This window comes from Larus michahellis, chromosome 6 (assembly GCF_964199755.1).
Source record: "Larus michahellis chromosome 6, bLarMic1.1, whole genome shotgun sequence".
Taxonomy (NCBI): domain Eukaryota; kingdom Metazoa; phylum Chordata; class Aves; order Charadriiformes; family Laridae; genus Larus; species Larus michahellis.
Window position 1 is genome coordinate 66,457,438 of NC_133901.1, and position 27,368 is coordinate 66,484,805.

The window sequence follows — 27,368 nt, forward strand, 5'->3', positions numbered from 1 at the left end:
TGGTGAGGTGGGCTGGTTCAATTGAGGGAGAGATTATTGCTGCATCACTCTGGGAAAGGTGCTTAAGTCTAGCCCTTTTGGGTGCATTGCTTTACTTCCATTGCATATGCCCATCATGGAAGGAAACTGATTTGTTACTACCTCAGGAAAAAGCTTTCTTTGACCAGCGCTGGTAATACTTGGTTTTCATTTAAATGCTTTTGGTTCTATCTAAACCATATTTTCAGACATTTTTTTCCTCTCACAGCCCTAATCTCAAGTAATAACTTAAGAAAAGCAGCAGAATTTAATATAAACCATTACTGGTAAGACAGGTAATAATAATAACAGTAAAAAGTGATTTCCCCACCACCACCACAGTTATTCGTCATTCTCAAATGCCTGGGGGAGAAAAGGTGAACTTTCTACATGTCTGAATGTCATGAAATTCAGGCAGTTTCAGACCAAGGAAGAATGAATTCCAAAGCTGTGAATCTGTTCTTTCCATTATGGTTCTAAAAGAAATACAAGACCTTCCACAACATGTAGGGAAATAAAAACGTCTCATGGCTATAGAGTTTACTGTGGTTAAATCCCAGACACTTGATATTTGTATTGCATGGGTTATGGTATAGTGTGTGGCACAGTGGTGTCAGGTAAATATTTATTGTTGTGTATAGTAAGAAAGACTCTAGAAGTAATTGGTAGCAACTAGTAGAAAATAAAACCAAAATCAAATATAATCCCTTTTGTTGTTTGGTTATTTTTTAAAAAAAATCATCCTTCATTTTGAAGTTACTTTTCATCACTTCTCGTATGAGCTTGTAGCTGAGAGAGATGTATAATACATAGCTGTACATGTACATACGTGATGGAAAAGAATGAATAGTGGTGCCTCTCTTATCAAAGTCAATGGCAAACACCCCATCAACTAAACGAGCACGTAAGGGGAGCTCCAGAATTAATGAAACAGCACCCATGTTCTGTCAAAGAAAGGGCATTGGCAGGTTGACTATGAGCTGATGTTACCAAAAAGACCTTAAAGTGACACTGGCACTCAGCTACCCCACGAAATCGGTTTCTGTAAAAAGCAAATAAACAAATAGACATGAACCCTCTGAAACAAGGAGGAATGAGAGCCTTGGTGTTCGTTTCTGTGTTTCTCATCGCTGGAGAGAAGCAGCACAGGTTGGCTTTGTGGGGTGTACAGGCTTCCCAGATGGAAACACAAGAGGGGATGAAAAGTCCATTAGTCCAAGCTCTCAGCTCTTCCTGCTACACCAGCAGCCAAATCCAGTGGACAAAATGATTTGCCTTCATTGCCTAGAGACAAGACACACGCGTGGACTAGCCACCCAGTCTAAGAAATGAAGCAGCAAGGTTTCAAGACTTTGAGCAATTTTAATACACTGCATGGCAGTTATGAGAGAGTCCTCGGGTGAGACTTAGTTTTCATCCTCCCCTTGCACAGGTTGGTATATTTAAGGTATGGATGAACAATTATGTCTTTGCCAAGGCCCAGGTTATCACAGCAAACCTGAACCCCACTGTTTTACACCACACTCGTTCTTCACACCGCCTTCTGTACATGGCATGCCAGGGAACAGATGCAAATAGAGCTCAAGATACTGCACTAGATGAGCTTTTGGCTTCCTAATAAGTGATATTGTTAATTAAAAGCAAGGTGGTGCATGCAGATTGTCGTCTCATCAGTGGAAGTTAGAGACACTGAGCTTGGAGTAATGGTTCGTTGTGTAAAATTTAACAGTCTTTTTCTTGCTTCTAAAAGCCCAAGCAAACATGAACATTTTATCAGCATCACATCCTAATGTATAGCATGCTAAATAGCTTATATATCACAGCAAAATGTAACAGCCTGATGTTAAATGTCCCACTGCAGCCCCAGTCAACTCTTCCCACAGCCACAGCCTGCTTTTCCCCCCGCCTGCGGGTGGCTGGGAGCTCCCTCCAGGCAGGTGCAGCCCCGCAGACACACACTCAGCAGCACGCTCTGGCTGCAGGGTTTCAGCCCCTTTCTCTTCAGGCTTCCAGCTTTATTTCTTCCTAGAACAAAATACATAAACCAAATTCACCTCATCAACCACATCCCCTTTCCTCTCTTCGCCAAGGACTTTGCAGACCCTCCAGTGTAACACCTGACAAACTGCATTCTCTCCTACTCAAGCTTTCAATACCACTCTCCCTGGAGCTGTACCCAGCCACTAGCGTCCTATTTTTTAAAGACCTGACAAACAGGTGAACGGCTTTAGAGACCGGATGACCTACCCGGCTTCAGCTAGGATGCTTCAGCTAATTGCATCTCCGGAGCAGGGTCTCACACCGTTGTAAATGCCAGCCTTCATCTGACAAGGTATCTGCAAAAATCCTCCCTTGGCGCAGCTGCCTGTCACATTTCTGCTGAAGGTGGGTTTGGTCTAGGGGAAGGAAGCAGTGCCAGAGCCATCAGACTCTGAATTCCCAAAGACCTCAGGGGTTGCAGGCGCTTGGTGCCGTCTCTGCAGCAGGATGGATTTCACCTCCCAGCTGAATGGCAGTTGCAAGAGGAAGGACGGGTGAGAGAGCGGGAACACCTGGATTCACTTCTTCCCTCTGCCCCAGGTTTCAGTGTATTACTTAGTCTCTCTCTGCCTTTCCTCCCCATCTGTAAATTCACCATTTGAGAACCTTTTCCTCTGACCTCATCTGGAGATAACAGTGCTTTCCCACTTCATTGGAATACTAAATATATAGAAGATGATGAGGTTCTCAGATGATGCTTGAGCATGGGGATATGGAAAACACCTAAGATGGGCTGGTTATGTGTCTATTACAAAATTTGTTTTTCACGTAATCAGGTTTGGAAGTTAGGAGTCCCTAACAAACCTCTCCTCTTGAGCACAGCCTGAAGTCACAGCACGAGCTGATGCTTCATTCCGTCTCCTGAGTAATCCCTGAACTTTCCAGCCATGTTCTAAATCCATTGTATCTGGTTTCAGTAAGATTAGATGCACTTTTAGATGGCAGACTATGAGATTTTGGTAGGTTACATTATCAATCAAACTTTAGGGACATTGAATCAATGGCTCAACAGGACCTATTAAATCAGCTGGGGGATTATTTTTTTCTGCTTTTGACAACTTTACGGGAAACACCACCTTTTTATTACTATTACTCTCACTGAACACAGAAATCAGTGAAAACCCCCTCCCTTTTTCAAGTTTTGCCAATAATTTATAAAGACTATTTTGTAACAGGCTTTCATGAATTTTCTTGTAAGAAATCAAGTAGAGATAAACAGAGGACTGTAGAGTTTGGGGAGCAATATGACAGCCGCAGCTATTTACTCACCTGCAAGAAATCCTACTGAAGCATAGGAGACTGCTTTTATCCACAAATACAAGCCACAGTTGGACGGTGTAGCTCACAGGCATTTCCAAAGAAAAGCCCATTTTACAAACAGGGATCTCCTTTCCCAAAAGAGCTGGATGAAATAAACACCTCCAAGCAGGAGACTCGCCAATCCCACACCATGTTTTTTGCTGAAGGTGTCCATTCCTTGCAACATTGGGCCTAATCCTGCTCCACTAAAACTAATGGAAGAAATTTCCTGTCATCCGCTTCCTAAGAGCAGCGTAGTTGTCATTGCAGTGTTGAAACGATATTGCGAAATACCTGGTGTGTTTCAAAAAAAGATTTTATTTTCTTTTTTTTTTTTTTGTAATTGCCAGTAATTAAACACGTTTATCAGATTTTAGCCTCTCTCCATCATTCAGAGAGGTAATTAAAGGTTTAGTCATTGCATACTGGGGTGTTTTTCTGTTTCATTAACTGCAGTGAGTCTCTGTGAATCAGGTTGCTTCTGCTCTTACGGTGTTGCAATACCACATAACTTCCCGTAAGCCGGCCGGGCACCACTTACTGTGCCTTCTCTTTTAAAAACTCACCTCCTTCAAAACCCCATTTCGCCATGCGCACCAAGCACTGGCACTGCTGAATCACTGCATGCCGGCCGGAGTGAGGACTGGCATCGCACAAAGCAGGGCTTTGACATCCCTCTGCTGCCACATGCCACCTGCTCTGCGTCCCCGTCCCCCGTGCAAAGGCAGCTGGGGAAGCTCTGGCATGGCTTTTCCAAACACTGCGAGGTCTTTAGCCAGCTACTGTTGTTTTACCCGGTGACCTGGGCTTGAGTTACAAAGGAAAAAAACGCAAAAAAATGGTCATCAAAATTAGGTGTTCCAACCTCTCTGAAAATTAGGTCATTTATCCAAGTGCCAAAAATGGCTTTGTGACCAATACCACGATACTCTGCAAGAGGGTTGCGCAGTTAAACACCGTATCTAAGACTTTATTCCTTCAGATTCTGAAAGGAAGAAACTGTTGTTCTTTTAAACTAAACACAAGATCACCTTTTGTCCTGGGTTTAATTAAATCTGAAAGTCTTTCAGCTCAGATGGCTGCTGGGTGAATCTCTGTCCTCCTCCTCCTCCAGACAAACATCTATTTCACAAAATCTAACTATTGGTAGGCAAATAAGTGACACTACCGCTTGGGAGGCTCGCATCTCTGCTAAGGCTGCAGTACCTCAGCTCTGTGCCATGGGAAGGCTGCTGCTTCTCATCTCTGGTTTCTGCTTACCCAGGGCCGTCAAACCAAAATTACAGTAACTAGAAAAACCCAAAGCACTTTAGGTTTCAGTGTTTACTTTCGATTCTGCACTGCAAAGTCTGACTTCAAAGGATAGGCATACCATTCGGGTATCACAAGTGCAATTTCCGAAGCTATTTACCTTGAAAAGTTTGTATTACAGTGCTAGTGGTCATATATGAAAATAAAATATTTGCTCAGTTGTGGGATTCACTCCTCAGCTTCAGGAAGAGGTTTGCCTGAAAAGAGACTGAGAGCTTTTTACTGACCTAGAAGAGTGCCATTATAGCTGGGGGAAAATAAGTACGAATCCATTGCCTATAGGAAATTATCCTACGCTGCATAAGAGATTCCTTCAAACCATTGACTCTCCACAAAGGCAATGTCATCATGATGTAAGTGGACACACAAATCATAAAATAATTGTGTGAGATTGTTGGGAGTCATTCTAAATAATTTTATTTTGCCATTGTTTGGAATGCCTGTATTAAATTGACAGCGGAGGAATCCGGGCCATGGGATAGAAATGAGTTAATATGGGGATAAACATACTGCAAAGATTGGTATCATAGAAAATAATAATATGTAACCTTAATGCATGGGTTTAGTGCAGTCACAGCCTCACATCTACCCTTGTTGCTGTGTCCCAACTCTGTTTAAAGCATTCCCATCGCACTGTTATAAAGATTCCATTTCTCAGGACACAGAAAAGAAAATAATTTCTACCAAAAAAATTGTGAGCACTTTTAAAGAAAGAAAAAAATAATTTTGTGCGTGTTATAATTTCAAACTATTTCATAAGGTATATTTTAAAATCAGGAAGTTTGCAAACAATAAATTAGGAATGCCTGTAACCCTTGCTTAATGGAAAAGTAAAGATTTGGTTGATAATACATCTAAACATGAATTCGATGTGTAAGTACACTTACTCATATTAATTATTTTCTTCATTGCTTAACAGGTTTCACCTTCATTCTCACATGAATTTGTCCAACATCATATTCTAGGCATTAGATGTCACTGTGCTTTTTTCTGCTAAAATACTGGTTTTCAAGAGCAGGTTTTTTCCTTCATGCAGACATTTCATAAATCACTTAATTCTCCTTTGGATAAATTAAGAAATATGATATTTTAAATTGTTTGATATAAATCATGTTTTCCAGACTATACATCATCCAACCAGGTAAATCCAGAGCACTTCCCTGTAACATTTCCCTCCTTAACTTAAAAATACACGTTCGCACCACTTTTTAACTTTTATTTAAACAAACTCAAGATTTCACTGGATTCTAGTCATCCCAACTCTGCAACGGTGTTCTCTTTATTAAGCAGAAACATCGAAGTTAGCATTTTTCAAAATGGAAAAGCCTAGTTACTTAGTTTAACCTTAATATTGACCAGAAATTCCATGAACTCATGATAACTGAATTTGGATTTACTTCCTGAACATCTTCCAGAATCTGTTCAAATTCCTCTCCACCTCTCAGCAACATTTTTGTTTTTCCCTTTCTCCACCATTCCTTTGAATACTTACCTGAACTCTGGCACTGCTTCTTGCACCACCGCTGCTCCAGAGATCTACTCTTTAATGAGTCCCATCAAGTGACACTTACGCAGAAATTGGTTTTCCTAGTCTTACCCACCCCAAGGCAACATATCACCCAGCTGCTGCGTCTGGTCCTTTTGTGGTCTCTACTCTTGGGGTTCACCTTTACTGCTCTCTCCGTGACTGTTATCATCAGTTCCTCCTAGGACTGCTTTTAAGGAAGGTAAGAGCTTTTTGCTCTCTCCCTCGTAAATTTTTCCTGTTTAATTATTCAGCTTTTGGGGATCCTTCAATTTTCAACTAATCCGCCTGCCTATGCAGTTAGCCTTGATGGATAACAGGTCAGAAACTGTCAGTCCTAGGCAGGAATCCTCACTCTTTCTCCAGCTGAGAATGTTTGTCCCATTCACCACTGAGCCGTCCCAGAGAATAAGCACGCTGCAAACTGCAGCCAAACCCTATTTCCTACATGCTGCACTCCTACACTTTCCTCCACACCAGGCAAGAAATATGTGTGTTTACCTCTCTCTTCTATCCATGGGACAGTTCACAAGAAGACTTCTAGCAGAAAATCTTATTTGTTCAGCCCTCTCATCACTGCTGGGATGAGCAGAATTGCAAGCAGGTACCTAATGATGTCGAGGGAGAAAATAAATTTAGGTACATTAGAAAATAATGACTTGGATGGATCTTTAACAACTTTTGAAAAATATGTCTAAAGGAAATCTAATTTTATTGCTAAATTAATTTTAGTGAAATGCTTCTGGAGAGCATGCTTCAGGAATTTTATATAAGTTATATTTATCCCACCAGTGAGGATTATCTGACTTTTTATAAGCTAATCCTCTTGAGTGGTATGCCTCAATCCTATGAGAAGGCATGTAATATTTTACATTACAAGTGTTTTAATTTTATCTTCATTAATTTCCAGCATGACACTTTAAACACATATAAGAATTTCCACACAAGGGCAGACAGCAATCCAAGTGCAACTTTCACGGGCTTTTGGTAATTATTTTCCATTATCATGCAATAGCATCTAGTATTTTTGAACAATTCCTTTGTTTTCACTCTTATTCCCATTGCCTCTTATTTCACAGGCCATCCCCATTTTTTCATGTCTTGGCAAGTATCAGCTGCAAGAGTGATTCACCTTCTGATGATTTTTTTTTTTTGTCTCACTAGAACAATCAAGGGAAGAGAAAGCAGTGCTTTCGTATTTATATCGAATTGTGTTTATAGAGGGTGGCCAATTCTGCCCTTAACATGGGTGCACAGCCCTTCCTGTGAACTCAGGAGACTGGGTTTCACCTGAAGGTATTCTGCCCTTAACACAGTGATCTTTTTTGCCTTGCACAAGGAAATGGGTATTTTTATCCCTACAAAGAGGAGGTAGTTCTTCCTTCATTGCAGCAGCTGTGGATTTGTAAATGTATAGCAGATACTCACTGAAAAGCCATAGCTGGGACCTGATATATGATTTTGAATAATCATGGTGCCTTTATAAGGATATAAAGAATTGTCTGCCGTGGTAATTTTTCCAATGTGTCCATTTGCATAAAGGAAACATTGCAGCTTTTAAAATACTCATGATTACACTAGTATAACCCACTAATTTTCCTCGAATAGGCTGATAATATTTATCAAAGGGATCACAAGTGCGAGTAGGCAGTAAGGCAGACCACGAGAAAGTCACTAAATTTCAGGAAGAAGCGATATTACACACTGTGCGTTTGCACAAATGGCAAGTCACAGTTCCAAACTGGAATCTCCCTGAAGTTATTAGTATTGAGTCAATAGGAAGTTTGACAAACCTGGATCACACAGGTGAGAAAGAAACGATACTTTATTGTCCCATGGGTTCTTCTGCGTAGAGCAAAAGAGACATAGCTTTGCACCTGATGAACATCCACCACTTTGGCTGCACTTCTCCACCCGTTTTTCTCCCTGAAACCGTGCTGTGCCTCTTGAGACAAAGAGACCGGTTTATGCAGATGGCCAGTGTATGCTCTGCTTAAGTCTCGCTAGTACTATCACAAGGCTTAAGGGACATTTAAATCGCACATAGACTTCTGCTGGCTTTCCACAGACAGGAGTTCCAAGAGAGAGAAAACTGAAAAGACATGCATCGCATTATATGTCCCTAATACTAATTACAGTCTGTTCTAGAGTTTCAGTGGTTCCTTTACATCCAGGTGCACTGGACGCCAATGGAGGCCATGTCAAAACTCAATTTGGGCTACAGCACTGAAGTCACAGATGAGGACACCGAAAGCCACAGAGAAGTAAAATACCACCACTGGCATGTCTCAGTCAGTAGAAACACTACTGAATTTTATAGACAGCTGTTTCTGTTTATTCATAATGCTGCAAAGGGTGTTTTATCTACCTAATAAAGGTTTACAAGACAATACCATTATCCATTTATATCATACAACAGCATCATTTACTTCTGGAGAATTCCTTTGTGTTGAATGAAAACTCAACTACTTCCTATAGAAGCTTCTCAGTGTATTTCTCTTTAGAGGCACTTTCCTTCTTTTCTGTTCTTGCAGATGCAGGTCTGAGAGAAACGGAGCAATTTTCTCTTCCCTAACTTGAACAGCATTTCAAAGAGCCTGTCCTCATCAGGATGTGAAAATGTTCCAATTGCATCTGTATCTCTCGCTGCTCTCTACACCACTGTCCTTCAGAGAGAGACACAAATCCTCCCAGTGTTCCTGAGCAATACATTTTGCATTTGGAGTTCTGACTTGGCTGACACTTTTTAAAATATATATATATGTATTCAGAGTCAGAAAACTCCCCGGTGACTATTACACAGCTGCAGATGCTGAAGGGCACAAATTATTCCTGCTAAGGTCAACATTACCTTACACTAAAAAATTGTCTTCCTGACCATTCATTCTTTCTTGACTTCCACACTGTGAACAAGTGATGAATTTTTATGATTTCACCACCAACCATTGGTCATATTATGTACCTCTTGGGGAGGAGAAGTGAGGAGGTGGAAAGAGGTCCCAACCCACACATAGACACCTAAAGATCTGTCCTCGTTTGTTTCATAAGATGACATTAAACCAGATGAGCCAAAATTTCGTTTGGAAGCTGTTACAGGACTTAATAATAGTCAATGTAAGTGAGCCACAGAATGAATCTTATGAACGGGATGGAAGGATGTATTCTGACAGCCCAAATTTAAACTCATATTCAAAGTCTACTGTTTCCTACTGGCTAGCCAGTTTGGAAGGCACGGAGCCAAGCAACGGATCCGAGACCTATGTGGAAGTTAGTTAGGCAATTTTAATATCGCCCAGAGCTGCTTAGCAGTAAGTGAAATTCCCCAAGCGGAACCTGTGTGGAGGATAGACATTCTGTTTCATGAAGGAATATGCTACTTTAAAATATGATTAAATTCAGATGTGGGATGAAAGACAGAAAAATTAGAAGTTCTTCATGACTTTCCCTTAACCAACTGAAATACTATATTCACCTACATTGAAAAATTTTAGCTTGGTTATTGCAATACTGAAAGCAGCATAAATTTAAAGGATCTCCACTTCAAAACCGAAAGCTTACACATTGCAAACTTTGTAAGAATCCCTTCTTACTTTTTCCTTCTGCTCCATATTCTCCTTAAAATTGATACCATTGCATCAAATGTTTTTATTTCAACTACGGAGCATTTTGCAATAGAAAAATTATTCCCTCAAAGATTTTCCTATTAGCTTTACCCACTTACTAGTGCACGCACTTCGTTCCCCAACGGAAGACAAAGGAACAAAGAATTTGCTGTTGTTTAATACTGTATTAAAAGTGCTCAGATACTGTAATACCAGACAAGATGTAGAATGGAACAGAATTCACAGGCTGCAGGCAAGAACTTTCTCCCCTTTTGTCAAAGCAGGCAGCATGTAGAGTCTGGCCCTAATCAGATTAGGTTGTGCATATTTATAGACATCTGAAGACCATAAAGAAAGACTCCCAATTAAAAGATACTCTGGATTTGCTTCTGCAAGAGTTGCAGAAAAACATGGCGATAAGCATTTCCATTAGGGACTGTGATTTGGCATAAACCAGGCTTGTTGAACTGGGTCCTCTGTAAATTTATTTTCTACCAGAACATATCCCTGCGTTCTGTTCAGACACATTGAAAAAACATGTCACATTTGATCTGGTTGTACGAAGTTACACAATGCCATGTCACCGCATGTAATGTAACGCACATTCAAGAAAAACTCTCTTTTCCATTATGGGCAGGAGTAAATTACAGATAGGAGTTTACCATAATTAACCACAAACTGGCAATAAGGCCTATTTTCTGTCTTTCTAGATTAATATCAAGTTAACTAAGCCCTTCTCAAGCTTACTTTTAAAAGTAGTTAAAAATACCATAAAAGATATTTAATCAGTTCTATGGATAAATATGCTGTGTGAACCTTCCAAGCTATTTGGAAAAGAGAGTGAATCCAAGATGCTGGGTAGGTGTAGCCTGTTTGGTAAATAGTCTACGCCTGACTAAAGTTTCTCATTAAAAAGTTTAACTTCTTTTTTTCTGACCAGTTTTTCCTCAATTAAGATCTGTGCTGTTGTTACCTCTTAACAATAACACGAGCCTGAACTCATGACCAGCAGCTGCCCACAATGTGTCTTTTACAGCTGAAATCACTTCATCATTTATTATTCCAAAAGACTAAATAAGGGCAGGCATTTTCCTAAAGAATCGATTTTTAAGGGCTCAGTATCAATCAGTTCTTTTTGCCTTTGATCCTCAGTAATCAGGGAGCCCAACATTTATAGAATTCAATATGTAGCCCATTTAAAGATATTCTAGACTTTCTGCTGCTCCCATGAACCACCTATTTGCTTTAGACAATCAGCAAACTTTTTATTAACAGGACGCTTTATCAGCATACAAGACAAACTCACGGCAGTGTTTCTCTGAGACAGATCTAGAAAAGTAAGCACTCTAATTGGGCCATTTGCATTTTAATATTCCTGCAGCAGCTCTGATTAGCAATACTTTGTTAAAGCACAGATGCTGAGCCTTCCCTGTGCAAGGCTCCGCTGTCACTTATCACACCTGGGCTCCATCCCTGGTGCCGCAATCATCGCTTCTGCCTTGTGCTTGTCCCTGAGCCCTTGCAGGAGCTCTGCCTGGCTCCAGAAACACCAAACTGGCTGCTGCACGTCTGACCTTCTGCATGTGCACAGCTTAATTTTTGCCTGCTGGAGCATAACAGAGATCTGATTCATCTGCAAATCACATCCGTACATTTCTGGGTTCAAGCACTGGAGAAATTCCAATTAACGTTTTTTGTAATATTTTTTGTGGACAAGTTTAGCAATCAATCCAATCCTTTAAAACAGTACCTTTCCAAATCCATTCACGTCATATTTTCCTGTTGTAAAGTGTACTTTTTCATCTCCTCAGTGTCTTTTACTCTCAATGTCCTAGTTCCAATTGCCTCTTATTTTACTTTATTAAATGAAGTAATCTCCAGCCACTATAAAATATTGGCATATGTTATTCAAATGCAACCTGTGCTATAAGCAAGAACCAGAATCTCAGAAAAGCAGCTGTATCTGTATGAACGTTTCGCTTTGGAAGATGCACCTTGACTGTCCTGGGATGTGCTCAAGTTGGGAGAGGAGGAATAGGGACGTATTTATTGTCAGAATACAGACAGAATCCTACAGAGGAAAAGTCCTGCAGACATTTTTTTAAAAGTCTTACTTGAAAAAAACCCCTTAAACCGTGGACTTCCCCATCATCATCATAATCATTATTATTACTGGAATTACTGTTCTGGGTACGCCTTAGGAAGGAAGTACGTGTGATCATACACAAAACCTGCAGACTGCTGGGTTGTACAGGGTGGGGAAACCACCTGCTCACAACACAAAAAGACTTTGCTATCATATATAGTAAAACAAGATGCTGTTAGTGCCTTGGAGGATCTGCCTTTTCATTGCTGAATCCTGTTATGACACTGTTCCTCATGTAATTCTCACTCAGGCTAAGAAGACATGATTTCAAGTCATATTAAGGCTATAATGAAGGTGGGAAAAGAACTGGAAGTAGTGCCATAAAGCTCCACTGGTTTTGTGGGCCTTAAGCCCTGTGGCTAGTTGTGCTGTGGGACGCAACTCAGAATACAATGAATTCGTTAAACTGATAATTCTTCTGGCCAGTTTTGATACAAGAATTGAGCACCGTCACAGCCATTAAAATAATGAAAATTTAGTACTGACCTGAAATAAAATATGTGAAATACGCACCAAATATCGATCTCCCTTTATATTACCGAAAACATTTTTAATATACTGCTTATTTTTTTTCTTTTTTAAAAAGAAGCACTCACTTTTTAAGAAGTTCACAGAAAATCAGCAGAAAGCGGGTAACTGGTTGGACTCTGTCCCAACTTGTTCTCACCAGAACACTAAGAGCATAAATCACTGTCCATAAATCTCCCCCCCTTCCTGAGTTCAACTTCATCAATAACAAAAATACAGCTTCAACCTGAGTTTGAGCCCTATGGGCATCTCTAGCATCTCTCCATAACCTGTGGATTCACAGCACTGATTTCCCATTTCTTTTATATTCAGTTGGAATAAGTAGGCCAAAGCAAGCCAAGTAATTTTCTGCAGGATCCTCAACGCTGTGATGGGATGGGTTTGCCATTCTGTTGCTTTCTGGTTTAGGTGTGTTTATGTACTGGGCACGTTTCATAGACATCGAACTACCTCAGAGTGAAGACTTATCCTTCTGATAATGAATCTTCCCAGAGGAGGCTAGCTTGGAGATTTAGAAGCAAATTTTTGTGACTGAATCATCGTCATTCAGCTGTTCTCTTTTAAAAATAATTTCATTATATAAACAATTAAGTACGATTATATGGATTTAGAAAGCTTTTACTCTAACTTTCTCTTGCAGTGACAAGTTATAACATAAGCTTTAACACCACTTCTGACAAGACTGTGCCTAGACAAACACTTTTCTTTGGTTACCACAATCCCTTGGGTCCATACCCGTGGTGCTACAACACCATCTGAACTGATGAAATCTGGTGGGACACAAGAACAGAGAGCATGGATGTGTCAGAAACATCACCTCTTCTCTGGCTAAAGACTGATTCCAGTCCTACATCTGAAAGAACACCATCAAACAACTCCTTTGGAGCAGCATCCTCTGGAAAGCACGATGGAGACAGCACCCAGCCTGATGTGGGAGTGGGCTGCTCCCCCCAGGCTGGCCGTGGCCATCAGCCTTCCATCCAGAGAGAAAGCTCTTCATCCAAAAAGCCAAACTCTGCTCAACTTTGCTTCATAAGCCAAAGACCAAAACACATCAGTAATATATTCCTGATTTGGGATGTTTTGTAACAGGCTCACCAGGAGCAGAATTAAGGGGAACTTGCACAGGCAGTCACATTTACACATTTACTGGGGTCTAGGAACGTCTCTCCCTTGCCAGTTTGACCACTCTGTTTCTCCTCTTCCAGCCTGAAGAACTTGCTAAAAGTTGATTCAAATGGTTTGACGTCTGCAAAAATATTTAAGTGACTAAAATAAAGTATTTTCATAAATACTTCCAGACTGAAGGCTTGTTCTCTCTGACTTCAGCTGAAAGTTCTTTTCTAAAAAAAAACCCCTGTACCTAAATTAATTTCTGTAGCTTCCTTCTGGAGAAAGAGAAAAAAAAAACCAATCTCACAACACACATCTGTGTAAGTTACTGAACTAAGTTTGAGAGAAGTCCTCCAGCGGACAACAGCTGCTTTCTCTCCCCTCTTTTTATATTTAATATCACGGTATGTAATCTTAACAGCTGTATTTACTACAAATTCCCTGTGAGTTTTTTGGGTCATTCACTTTCTAAAAGCATAACCCAGAAATGCACACTCAGGGCGTTAATGCTCATATGCCGTCACCCTGGCTTGACTCACATGCATAATGGCTCCTTGGGTGATTAGCAGTTTTCATCATCAGGTCCTACACGATTTAAAAAAAAACCTTAATGGCACTAAAAATATTAGGAGTCAGCTACTTCATACTAATGACTTGTTAATGTAACATTATTGCTAGTGCTTTAACTACTGTTGTCCTTATATGCTGCACTGCGTTCATGAAGGACTTCGGGAAAAAAGAGAGTATGGTGCTGAGACTTACTGCATTAAGAGATCGGTTTAACAGATTGTTTAGTTTTGGTAATATAATTTGACATCTAAACATAAGCTGAGAGGGATCTCCCACAAAACCTTTGATAATATGATTCATTGTCAAATGTTTGTTTTGCCTATCTGGTACTCATTAATTAATTCTTTTTAATATATCTTGGATTTACTGATTTGGAAAAAGAGAATTATTCTTATTGATGTTGCTAAAATATCCAGGTGGCTTGAATTTCACCAACTAGATGGTATAATCTAGCACATTTGTGTAGACCTAATCAAATCTCTACTAACAGATGTGAAGAGCCCAGCATGGGAGCAAATGTTTGTGTCTATATGATAATTAAATTACCTCAATAAAGAGAATAAATGAACAATGATGACTATAGTTTTTTTAAACCTAGGTTATCTTCCTCATGCACAGCCTCTATTAACCCCTTTAGCAATTGGCAAAACTTGAAATTTTTCAGAATGAACCGTATTTTTCAGGTAGTGCCTTTGATTTAATCTACCAACCAGGCAATACGACTAACTTGCTTATAGAATTCCTACGCATCACCATTAACTGAAATCAAATAAATAGTAAGTTCTACTTACTTCAAACAAGATTCAAGATATGTTGTGTACAGTGTATTTCATTTCACGTAAACCGTTCAGAACACATCAGTCTGTGTTTTAGTTTCTCTTTTAGTTCTCCCATTCTTGGGGAATTGAGTTGATTATTATCACAGCATTCTTAAACATCTTTGTCCAGATTTTAATGTGCTCAGATGCCTTAACAAACAGGCCCTTCATATGAGCTGGATGTAGCTGTATGAGCATTTTTGAGAGCCCTGAGGTTCATTAGAGTGAACCATGTGCTCCTAAGCACCTTCAAAATCTGGACCTCTAAATCCAGTTTGCCCCACAACCAGAGAACTTTATTTGAATGCCTATAAAGTACAACAAAACCCCCCTTGTAACCCCTCACTGAACAATCATTTCCCTATAATGCACTTCAGGGAGACCTATAAAAACAAGCTTCATGCGATAAAAAGATATTTTAAACGTATCTTTGTTTTAAAGGTGGCCTTGTGGAAGTGAGATGCTTCCACAAGAAAGGGAAGCTAGCCCTTAGCAGCGGTATTGCTTAGATATCATTAAGCAGGCCAAGTTGCAGCTGGAGTTCAAATCACTTCTGACCATGTTTTTGCTACAAACAGGGGAACAGTTCTTCCTCTGTTCACTCCACGGCATGCTCTGACCTTGCTGGAGGCTAAGTAATGTCACCAGCTGCATGTGTAACATGGTCACTGGTGATGAAAAGTGAACCAGTGTAGCTCGCCTAGGGATGCAACCCCTTTTAACATATCTAACATTCTTGCAGGTGTGGTGGCTTTATTTGTGTGTTTTACTGTGTTTGTTTATTTGCCTGGCTAACTAACTCATGTCCTCTTGCCCACTGCAGATAGAGCCTTCTGATTCAACATTCCTGGAACTTTGAGTGTTTAGGATATAGATTGTTTCCAGTCTCAGGATGTAAAAGACATGGGATAGAAGCAAGAGAGATTAGGGCTCTTTTCCTCAAAGTTAAACAACTGGATTGGTTTTCAGGCAATGGGGCCCTGAAATAGCTAAATAAAAATAGTTCTGCACTTACAAGGAATTCACAGATTGTATTTCTAGAAGGTCTGACCGAGAAGCTGATATGACCAGCAGCACTTGGGAATAGCCCGAACACATAAAACAGTTACCTCCTGGTGTCATAAAGAGATCTTTAGTCAGCCGAAGTGATGCAGCAGTGGGGCTGGAGTCATTTGGGAGGCTAATTATATCCTCTCCGTATTTAAATGAATCTTTCTACTGATCCTTCTGTACTGTGGGAGAGAAACAAAGTAAGGAAACGGGCCAGTCACTGCCGGCTCCATGCATCCCAAACTACAGACTGTTTCCGAGAAGACCTGAGAAGAGAAGTTGGCTTTTACTGGATTTCATTTCACATGCAGAACAGCAGTGCAGCTGGATCTTGGTGGAAAAGGGGCAAAAGCCACTCAAAAACCAGAAGTTGGAACAAACAAGTTCCCTTTCAGAAGCCACTGTAGTGTCATTGCTACATTTTTGATTGCTCAAGGGTTTTTATTTCCAGACAAAGTGTTGCATCTATCAGCTAGTGCCAATATTTTTCAAAGCGCTTTCTTAGCTCTCTGTCCACACTTGATTATGGGTCTGGCAGGACACAGGCATCTCCCAAAATTCAATGGCTATTGCCACGGCTGTTACAAATTCACATCTTCACCAGCTATCCACAGTGCGGGGTTATTAGTATTCCCTGTTATAAAGAACTGGATATAACCATTCAAATAAGTGTTGGTTTCCTGAAAGATTGGAAGATTTCCTAAAACGTGGATTTTTGCTTTGGCATTTGAGGTCCACCTGCGTGGGTTATTTCTGGTGGAATTGGTTTTTCTCCTCTGCTATGGTTTCCCCCGACTGTGCACATCCCACAAAGGCATCATTGTATAAATGCTTCTGCTTCCTCTTTCCCGTGCTAAGGGCAGTGAAGAACTGAGTCCATACCCGTACTCCAGACCGCGAGGCAGTGCCTATGCCCACGGCTTACTCCAGCCCCGTGTGCCAGAAGGATGTTACTACATCTTTCAGCCACACACCACAGACTCAAGGTTGGCTAAACATGAGCTCCAGAGCCCAAATTTTTGTAGCCTGGGCACCGTGAGCCAGCAGCCCCAGCCAGAGACCTGATGCTCCCCTTTGTGCTCTGCAAACATCAAAAGTAGCCAGGACTGAAGTCCCAGTCAAAAACATTTTCTAAACACTCATATTCACATGGAAGTCAGTCTCTGCTGCTGAAAGTCCACATACAAACTCTACCAACCAATTTCACTCTTTTCAATCTGTGTAGCTCTAATAGGAATATGTCAGCAACTATTTCCTCCTTGTCTACGTATTCAGATCAGGACCTGATAATGGAAAGGTTTTTACCTTTTGAAATATTCCCTGCAAGGAAGGATTTGGGGAAGTTTATTCCAATTAGATTTCTCTCTTCCACATACTAGGTCCAGAACACTTGTGGAGCTGTTTTGGCATGGAAGTTTGCTGAGGCAGGGCCTACATTTCCTTCATTCCTATTTGTGCCTCCTATTTCGTAGCCTTGATCATTAACAGTAACTCCTGTCGGCACTGCGACCATCCCAGGCCCTTTCCTGAAGGATCATGTTGTGGAACAGCAGAGCTAAGCAAACAGGGTCGCAGGGGCTGGAAGAGCCCGTGGGAGCATCGCACCCATGGAATGGTGTCCACTTCTCAGGGCAGACGTGTCCAGACTGCATCCCAACCAAAGGTCAAGGCAAGATATGGATCTGGAAAGAAACCCAGGCTAAGCAGGAAGGGTGCTGGGATGTGTTCCAACAAATCCCCAAGTCTAAGAAGTGCATTTTGGGATGCTATTGAAGCAGATACATGGCCAGATGCTTTTTGAGCATCAACTCCCTTTCTCATCTTCTGCAGTCATTTCAGTGACTTGCTTCAAATTTCTCAGATGCGTTTTTATCTTTTCACTTCCCTCCTCTCTGCTTTCATCCAGCTTTTTGTTGTCATGAAGACTCTGAGAAGTATTTCAATGTGAGAAAGCTGGCTGCTTTTTTCCTCTTTTACTCTTCTAAGGGTTGCCTATGAATCACTCTCTGTTTTACTTAACTACCTTTTACGGTTCCTCATTGTGCAACCAGGTTTTAGCCCAGTTTTTCATAAACAGGTCTGCGTTACACAAGTGGGATTTTTTTTTAAAGTGGAAACAGGCGTAGTAATTTGTAAATATGCTTTGGTTGAAAAGGAGTTAAAAATACAGTCAAAGAGACTTTGCTTCCCTTCTTTCTCCCATGGTTCATGACCTTTGCTTTTTTCAACTTCCTCAATTTAGTTTCAGTAAATTGTCACAGAATGGCACAACACCTGCCTTGGGTACTTGAGAAATTGACTTTTCCTGCAAATTACCCTGATCAGTGACCTTGTCTGGCTACTAAAGGGGTTTGCAGAAGCAGCATAGCTTTATGTGTGGCCATCTTCCATCTTCTGATTGGTATTTAGCCCTTTGAAGTTCACTTATCTCCTTAATGTGCAGCTACTTTTTGGGGGGAAAAAAAGAAGAAAAAACAAGGAAAAAAAAGGCCAAGATACACTTGTCATCTCTGAAACCAAACTACCATCACTAAGACAAACTGTGCTCCGTCTCAGAAGGTGCACAGAGCAATGTAAGCTGAAAGGCTCCAGAGATCCCCCTTTTCAGAAAAATGTGTAGGATTTCTTTTTGTCTTTAGCTGATAAATGTTCAGATACTGGCTGATGTCATTGCAGCAGAGTGGTGTTTACTAGAAAGGATATAACAAGGCTGACCTTTCCTTCCTTTCTTTAAAAAAAAAATACCCAAATCTGTTGTAAAAAGTCACTATTCTGAGAAAAAGCAAAAATCTGCTCCTCCAAATACTGCACAAGTGTTGGGGCAGAGGTTACTTCTGGAAACCTAAAATGTGAAATTCTTTTTTATGCTGAAGCTTTGATTTCACAGTGCAATGTAGAGGGGTTATTTGTTTAATTAATTATTAATTGCTCTGGCAGCTAACAGGTGCCAGGTCTCAAGTGCGTTCCCTGGGGCAAGCAGCCCAAGGGGAAGCGTGATTCACAGCAACCTTGAGCAAATTGGCCCAGGAGAAAGTTCTGGAGCTACTTCCCATGTCCTTGTCAAATATCAAAGAAAAACAGTTAAAATGTAAACTTATATTAAGCATTGTACTTAATTCTGACAAGCTTTTAGGATCGAATTGCAGACTTTAGTCAACAAAGGGGAATTAGTCGGGGCTCTTCAATGGGGCTGGGGGGTGGGAGAGCTGTTTGAGAGCTATGTGCGTAGCTCTCATCTTATTTTTCACATCTGTTCTGTTTAATTTAGCTAAGCACTTTGAGTCACAACTTGTGGCCGAAAACTCGAATCCTATTTTACCTGGGACTCCAACTGATATTCTAGATCTTAGAAGGAAATTAAAAAATGCCTGAAAGATTACATTATCTAATAAATTTCCTTCACCCCACTCTCTTTATTTTTGCAACTGGTGAAGATTTATTGCTTAATTGCAATTTAAGAAAAATTTTAATACAGTCAAATGCAAATTCTCTTTGAATGCGTAGGAGGATTTTTCTTCCTTCTTTTCCCCTTATTTTGAAAAAAAGGCTAACTGAGAAAAGCCCACAAATAAGTTTTGGGTAAGGAAAAAATAGCAGAGAACTGTTTTCTTTATTTATATTGCTGTCCTTACCCTGTCTTGCCTGATCCCCTCTCAAGATTTGCGATTTTAACCTTCTAACACCATTCTGAACTGCGGAAATATTACCCTTGTTTTAGAGAGAGGGAAATTAAGACAGAGAGCCGATAACGTAAGAGGTCCGTGACCATGGACACACTGTGTTTTTGGATCATAAATGATCTTCAATCTGCTGAGCCCCCGGAAGGGCACGAGCACAGTGGCTGTGTGAACAAACAGTCTCCATCATTCCTCGTGCGAGGATCCACACTCCACTATGGAGCACTAGGAGAGCACCATGGCACCACGTGCTCCTCCATCAGATCCCTCCTTGCCACTCGCCTCTGCCACGGCAGTCCCTGGACACCGGGGAATTTGCTGGGTGCTGCTGGCTCTGCCACTAACACTGTTTTTCCCCCTGTTATCTCACTTTTCTCTGGGTGGTTCTACCCACTGCCCCTCACCGTAGCCTCAGGGCATACCTTATCTTTTTTCGGGCTGGACACGGCCTCTGCCTGAACCGGACAGAGGCCCCCAGTGTTACGGCTAATGGAAGCTAATGAGAATAACAAACCACAGTGACACAGGGCTCCTCTGCTATTAGAGAGGGCAGAGAGATGAAAGAGTATAAGGTAAGTGAGTCCAAAATCCTGATGCATTTAGATCACAGGGATTTAGCTGTGATCTCCCTTGCCCCAGGGTCAGGTACGGCGCGTGAGTTATCCATGATCTCTGTCACTGCAAATGGGACTGGACCAGACTGGAAGCCACATCCAGCCCCACCGGTTTGGCTCTGCACCCTCGGCGCCCGAATCACAGTGCAGGGAGATCAGGGCTGCGATGCCGTACTCCATTGGGCACCGCAGCCAGGCCCTGGCAACTTTAAGCTGTTTTTAAAATTTGGCTGAGCGGTTTAGCTCAATGTGCTGTTGGTTTGACCAGGTTGACAAGCAAACAAATGCCAGTACAAACACAGGCTCGGGCACAGAACTTTGCTCATCAAGTAGCTCAGTTTGAGAGAGAATCATTGGTAGTTCCTCATTTTCTCACAACAGAGATCAGCCTGTTCAGAAAATCAGTACCCAACACCATGTTTTACCATAAATTAGAACAATTAAAACGCAAATCACATCTTGAATCTGTTAACTTTCAGATAAGTATATAATTAGACCCCAAAATGCTTTAAGTGGTGTTTACGCATTTATTTACCAAAAGACAATTATTTAAACAAAGAAACATTTCCAGTTAATTGATAGAAAGATATAAGAAAATGCAATTAATCATCATTAGAGTACGCAGCCCTTTATTGTTCAACGGCACGTAGCTGTGGGAACTGCTGGCTGTGACACCGCTCCTGTCTCTAGGACTTGGTCTAGGACAAGGGAGGTGGTGGCTGTGCACTGCTGCGGACTTACCGTAGGGTGCTGGCCCTTTCCCATCCAGCATGCCCCAAAAAAGTATGGCTGCTGCAGTCTTGCGCAGGAGAGCCGGGGAGACGACTGACAGTGGGGACCATGGTGTATCAGAAGAGCTGTGTCCAAGGGAAGGGTTCCCCCTACTTTGGGTCCAGCTCCAGTGGACCTGTGCAGAGCTGCAGACAGCTCCTCCTTGAAACCATTAACTACACAAGGAAGGTCTTTTCCTCAGCCCCATACTGACAAACAGGGGAGACAAAAATGACTCCGTGCAAACAAATCCGGTGGAAAGCAGAAGAAATCATACACGCCAATAGAATTGCACCAGCAAGGGAAGAAGAAAGAAGCCCTATATCCTTAAGCTATTTGACTCTCCAAAGCACAATACAACAATATTACCTTTTGTATGATAAGAGAGCTTTTTATTCCAGTATGATGTGAAGTAGCTTTGCTTGAAAGATTTCTTCTGTGTTTTCAAAAATCCTTCTGGTTTCCCAGAGGGAAAATGGGGATTACACCAGTAAACCCTGAGCAAGCATGCCCATTGCAGGAACATTTATTCAGTACAGAACCAACACTGGTGATTTCCTTAATTGCAGCAACTCAGACAATTACTTTTCGTTTCTCAGAATGCCTTTTAGAGCTAGAAGAGCTGCCTCCTGTAAGACAGGAACCTTTATAAGTTTTGGGTTTTATCCTCCAAACTACTTGTGAAGGATCGAGACAACTTTCTCCACTGTTCAGAAATAACTTGCAAGAAAACTTACGCTCCAAAATTCAAAACTACTACCATTTTGCTGTCATAAACCTACTTTGTTCTTAATTTGTTGGGATTCCAAAAGTAGAAAATTCAAAATCTCTACAAAGACCCATGAAATTTCAGCTGTTTTCATCATTGTGGTTGAATTCCATTAATCACAATATCTAAGTATGAAATGTCTTGTTCTTTGTTCAGCTATAGATGTACAGGCCTTGCAGAATACACTGTTGAAAACGAGGCGATGAAATTGTGGTATGGGTGGTAATAAACTCTAATTTCTCTAAATTTCTGTTGGATTAAAACAGGATACATCCACAAATTTGTAGATAATTGTGGTCTCTGAGATACTCTTCTACTTTTTGCAAGGTCAAGAACTACAGGAAATAGTGATTCCTGGCAAAATTCTATCCTGAAGGATTATATCTAATTTACCTAATTTCTTCTTTCCCCTCTGCCTCCAGTCCTACTCCTCTTTACCATGGGATTAAATGCTATGAGTTACTGTGCTGTAGCTACTACCGATGCTGTTGTGTTTCACGCCGGGGAAAGCTCCCATATCAATACAGAGAGGGGCAGTTCCCTCCACGAGAGCAGGGTATGCAGAAAGCACTCAAGCTGGTGAGACCTTCTGGAAGTCATGACTATCCAAGACACCTAAGCTGTTTTAGGAAAGACAAAGCTTTTCAAGAGGATAACAAGAATAAATTTTCCCACTAATGCTGAAGAATCCATCCATGAAGGAACTAACTACTATATGTCAGCACAACTGTGCAGAATATTGACATGTGAAAGCAGCACTCACAGAGTGATCTACACATCGCACTAGGGCACCCATAGTCTTTTATAGTGGGAGACACAAAATCATGTTTCACTAGGTTCTGACTGGTTCATGGATTGCTTCATTTCTGGAAATAAATTCCATTTCCTTGTTCTTTTTTTTTCCTTTGTTTCTTCTCAAGATCTAGTCTTTAGTCTTGGGTCTCTTGACACACCAGTTAGTCTCACATCTCGAGCAACAACCTCCTTACAGTACAGATGATCCATAAATCACACTTAGAAAGCAGCAGCACCCAAGACAACATTTCTATAGCAAGCTTTTTCCTTCAGGAAAAACCCTTCAGGATTCTTTCATCTGAGAGACAAAACAGATCTCTAAGCCTTTAGTTGAAAAACAGATACCTGGTCTGGCAGTAAAAGGCTTATTAATGCTCCAGAAGGAATAAACCCAATTTACCTAGCTGATAAACTGCAACAAGATCTCAGTAACGGAGACGACTGCCTGAGCAGCCAGAGTGGGGTACCAGGCTCTGCACAGGATGGAGCTCTCGCCATGATCACTTCCACTCCACACCTACGCTCTAGTAATGAAAAAAAGAAACCACAGATAAAAGCTTTGGCCCGTCCTCCAGTTCAGCAAGTGGTAAATGAGCTGGTAATAGTTAGACAGAAAAGGAGGAGGAACTGAAATGCATTAGTAGTATTTGATGTGAAAAGTTTGATATAATAAAAAATTATGCTTTTTGTCATACAAATGCAGCTTTCCATAAACAGCCCCAAGAATAGGAAGCACATTGTTCAGATTTCCTGCTTTTCCTGGGTTTAGATGATCTGGTTTTGCTTTTTATTAAACACAAAAGATTATTCTTAGGAGTACAAGCTATTTTCACGCATAAGCAGTAAAGAAGAGGGCCCCTGTATATTCAGTGCCTGGGAAGAGATGCAGTAAAACATGAACTACATTAATTCTACATACTGCTTCAAAATTATTGATGTTACATTGCCACAGAGTTCTTGTGACTTACATGAACATCTTAATCACTAAACTAATCGAGGACTTAAGTCCTTCCCATTTCTTCAGTTCTTTCATCCTCAAGAAGCATATTTCTGCAGCTGTGGATCAGTCAGGCCTGAGCCTTTTATTAGGTGCATCATTTGTGGAGTCTACGTTTCATTTATACCTCACATTCTTCTTTCTCTTTTCCCTTTTCCTTTTAAAGCCAGACCATCTTTACTCATTTCTCTTTAGCTATTTTTAATTTGCTTTTTCTGACCTGGAACAAAAAGCACTAAAAGAAAACAAACCTAGACAGTCCTGCTATATCACCATTGAGAAAAACAAAAATGAAAAGCAAAACATGATATGAACCAAGGATTGCTTAAAACCTGTAATAAGGGGTGTTTGTTAAGCAAGGAGAAAGATACAGCAAGAGATGATTGAAAATTTACAGTCCTATATACAAGTCTTCTTTCTCTGATGCAGACCATGCTGCTAATTTTACTTATTTTGAGAAAAACATGAATATTCTGTCTGTCTAGCTCCTGCTGACTTAGTCTTAATGGGACCAGGAGCTACCACTTTCCCCTCTGCTTTATCAATCACACTCGACAACATTACATGTATGAAGGGACTACCCACTAAAATTGAAGGAAGTATTTGAATATATATAATCCTTGAAAACTCCTATTGTGGGCCACTTTCATCTCGTTTATACTGAAGGGCTCAGCTGATTTCAGAGTTGCCCTAGATAGAAGCCAGGATCAGAACCAGCTTCTACTACATTTGCCTGGAAAACACAAGTTGTTCTTCAAGAAAACTCATGAAAAAGATACAGGGAGGACATTCCCCCCGAGATGACTGCTGTTTGGGGAGGGACTACTAAAAATGCAAACTGAACACTTTCAGCACCTCATCCCTCAAAATATTTTTAGTTCACAATGTTCTGTGCCATGCGCATATGTATATATATAGAAAGTCCGTGTTTCAAATCTCCCAACTAAAAACACATTTTAAAAGGGGAAGGGGAATTAGGCAACGCTTTTTTTCTTTTTTTTTTTAATTAAAATATGCATAATTTTAGTGAAATAAAAAAACAGGATCATTAAGCTATATTCTAATTAAAAAGAACATTTCAGTGGACACATTTTTATCAGTCCTAGTCCCACCTGGCTATTTAACCAGAGACAAAACAAAGAATTTCTCCTTCTCTACGAAACACAAAATAGCATATAGATTTGTGGCATGTCTCTTTACAAGCTGGGTCCAGAGCAACTCCCTTCAAGGACTGTGTAAATCAACACTCACCCTGAGACGCTTAATTTATACCTGCCATAACATTCACTTACAGACCTAGCACCCAAATAGCTACTCTCATCCTCTACACATACTTTCTTCCGAAAGATAACTAGCTCTTTCAGTAGCTTGTGTGATATATAATACCCACTACAACGTACTGGTGGAGGCTGTTTAGTTGATGAGCGGAGGCAGAGACGGATCCGGTCTCCCTCCCAGGCACTGTAATAGAATCATAGAATAGTTTGGGTTGGAAGGGACCTTTAAAGGCCATCTAGTCCAATCCCCCTGCAATGAGCAGGGACATCTCCAACTAGATCAGGTGGCTCAGAGCCCTGCCCAACCTGACCTTGAATGTTTCCAGGGACGGGGCATCGACCACCTCTCTGGGCAACCTGGGCCAGTATTTCACTACCCTCAGTGTAAAAAATGTCTTTATATCTGGTCTAAATCTACCCTCTTTTAGTTTAAAACCATTACCTTTACCATTACCTGTCCTGTTGCAACAGGCCCTGCTAAAAAGTTTGTCCCCATCTTTCCTGCAGGCCCCCTTTAGATACTGGAAGGTTGCTATAAGGTCTCCCTGGAGTCTTCTCTTCTCCAGGCTGAACAATCCTAATTCTCTCAGCCTGTCCTCATAGGAGAGGTGTATAGAATTGGTCATTTCACAAACATTAAAGACTCCACATTTACCGGCCCCAACACCACCACACAAGGAACCTTCAGTCTCTCCCTTGCAGCCCCATGACCAAGTTCTGTCTTCCTTGAGGGACCAGCCAGCCCCCTCCTCTTCTGTAAGTCATTAATGTAAGCAGTTGTGGGGGACAGTCACATACGGCACTGCTCGCAGAGGAAGAGCTGTCACAAGTTGTGCGCGGCAGGTTCCTCTGCTGCCAGGGCTGGAGAAATGCTGCCATCTCCTCACTGTCACCCCCTTCCTAGAAGAGTAGGACCTGGTAAGCACATGTCTCCTGTTACATACCTTAAAGCTTCTAGACAAACTCATTGCCTTACATGAAAAGGGATACCCCTTCATGCCCATTTTCTTAGCCGTGAGGCAGAGACGACATATCAGCCCATTGAAGTCCATGACAGAACTAAAATATAATCAGATTTCCCCAAAACTAGTTTTATTTTTCCTGTTTTCACTCCATTTTTTTTTTCCCCTGGTAAAAATAAGTTTTCCTACGTTTTCTGGACTGCAGGGCAGCCTGGGCAGAGTAGCAGTTGTGACTAAGCTGCAGATACCTGGAAGATCTAGGACCATGGCACACATACACATCTGTTCCTAGCTCATATTCATGTCTCAGGTTGCCCGCACAGATGGCTTCTGCTCACTGCAGTCCTGCTTCTCCCAAGACACAGAGTACCTTTCCATGTCCCTACCACAGCTAGCTACCTATGATCAATAAACCCCCCATACAATGGCACCCCTTACTATGCATGGGCCGACTTTTGAGCTGGATGCATTCACTGTTGTCCAAGAAACCTCAGATGGTATGGCAATACTAAGATAGCAGGGGCCTGCAGAGGTAACACAGCAGTGCTGAGAGGCATTTCAGAATCCAAGTGCATCTTTGCAAGAGCGTTCTCCTGACACATTTCTAGTTGTTCATCCAGTAGCACAGCAATACTCTTGATTTTCATGTATGGGACTTGCATCATTTTCCACAGCCTGGTACATTGATATTAGCTTGCTTCCCAGAACTCAGCCTGAATTTTCGGCACTGCATCTCAGTTATGTGCCAGTATGTAGAAGACATGCCCCCAGAATTCCACTGCTAGAGATGCTACTCATTCCCTCCGGTGGGGATACATACATAAACTGTTATATATGACAAGCTGAGCTTGGAAAGAAATGGGATGAGAATGTAAATAAATAAAAACTAAACACAGAGCTAAATGGGGAGAATAAGGCATGTCAGAGTGAGTTCTATCCCCTGCCACACAGAAGATCTAGCATTCAGCATGAGCATTCACTCTGAAGCAGTAAGCCCTGTTGATCTTCACTGGCTTTTGAATACAAGTGCAGTTACAGCTGAAAAAGCACCTGAATAGTTGGGCTGTCACACAGAGAGATTTGGAGAACACTCCAGAAAGCATCAGTGTTAGGATTTTACCGAGATCTCCGGGGTGAGCTGGGAAGAGAGGATTCTTGTCTGGCTAGAGAAAAATACTATGTCTCTAAGCGTTGTTTTGGCGATCATATAATTACTACTTCTGTAAAGCTCACCTGACAGCTGGATCCTCTCATGATAAGAACTACACACCAAGCAACACCTGTCTTGCAAAACTCCTTGCAAAAACACGCAAGATAGATAGATAGAAAAACAAAGCCTTGCTACCTGGTTTACATACGGGAAGCATAAGCAAACCTCCAGTAGTGGGTGAGCCTCTGAATACACCTACAAGCGTATTTGCTAAGATTTTTTTATAAAAAGAGACCTCTTACCTCCTTCCAGTCACAGCCCTGAAACCAGACTACA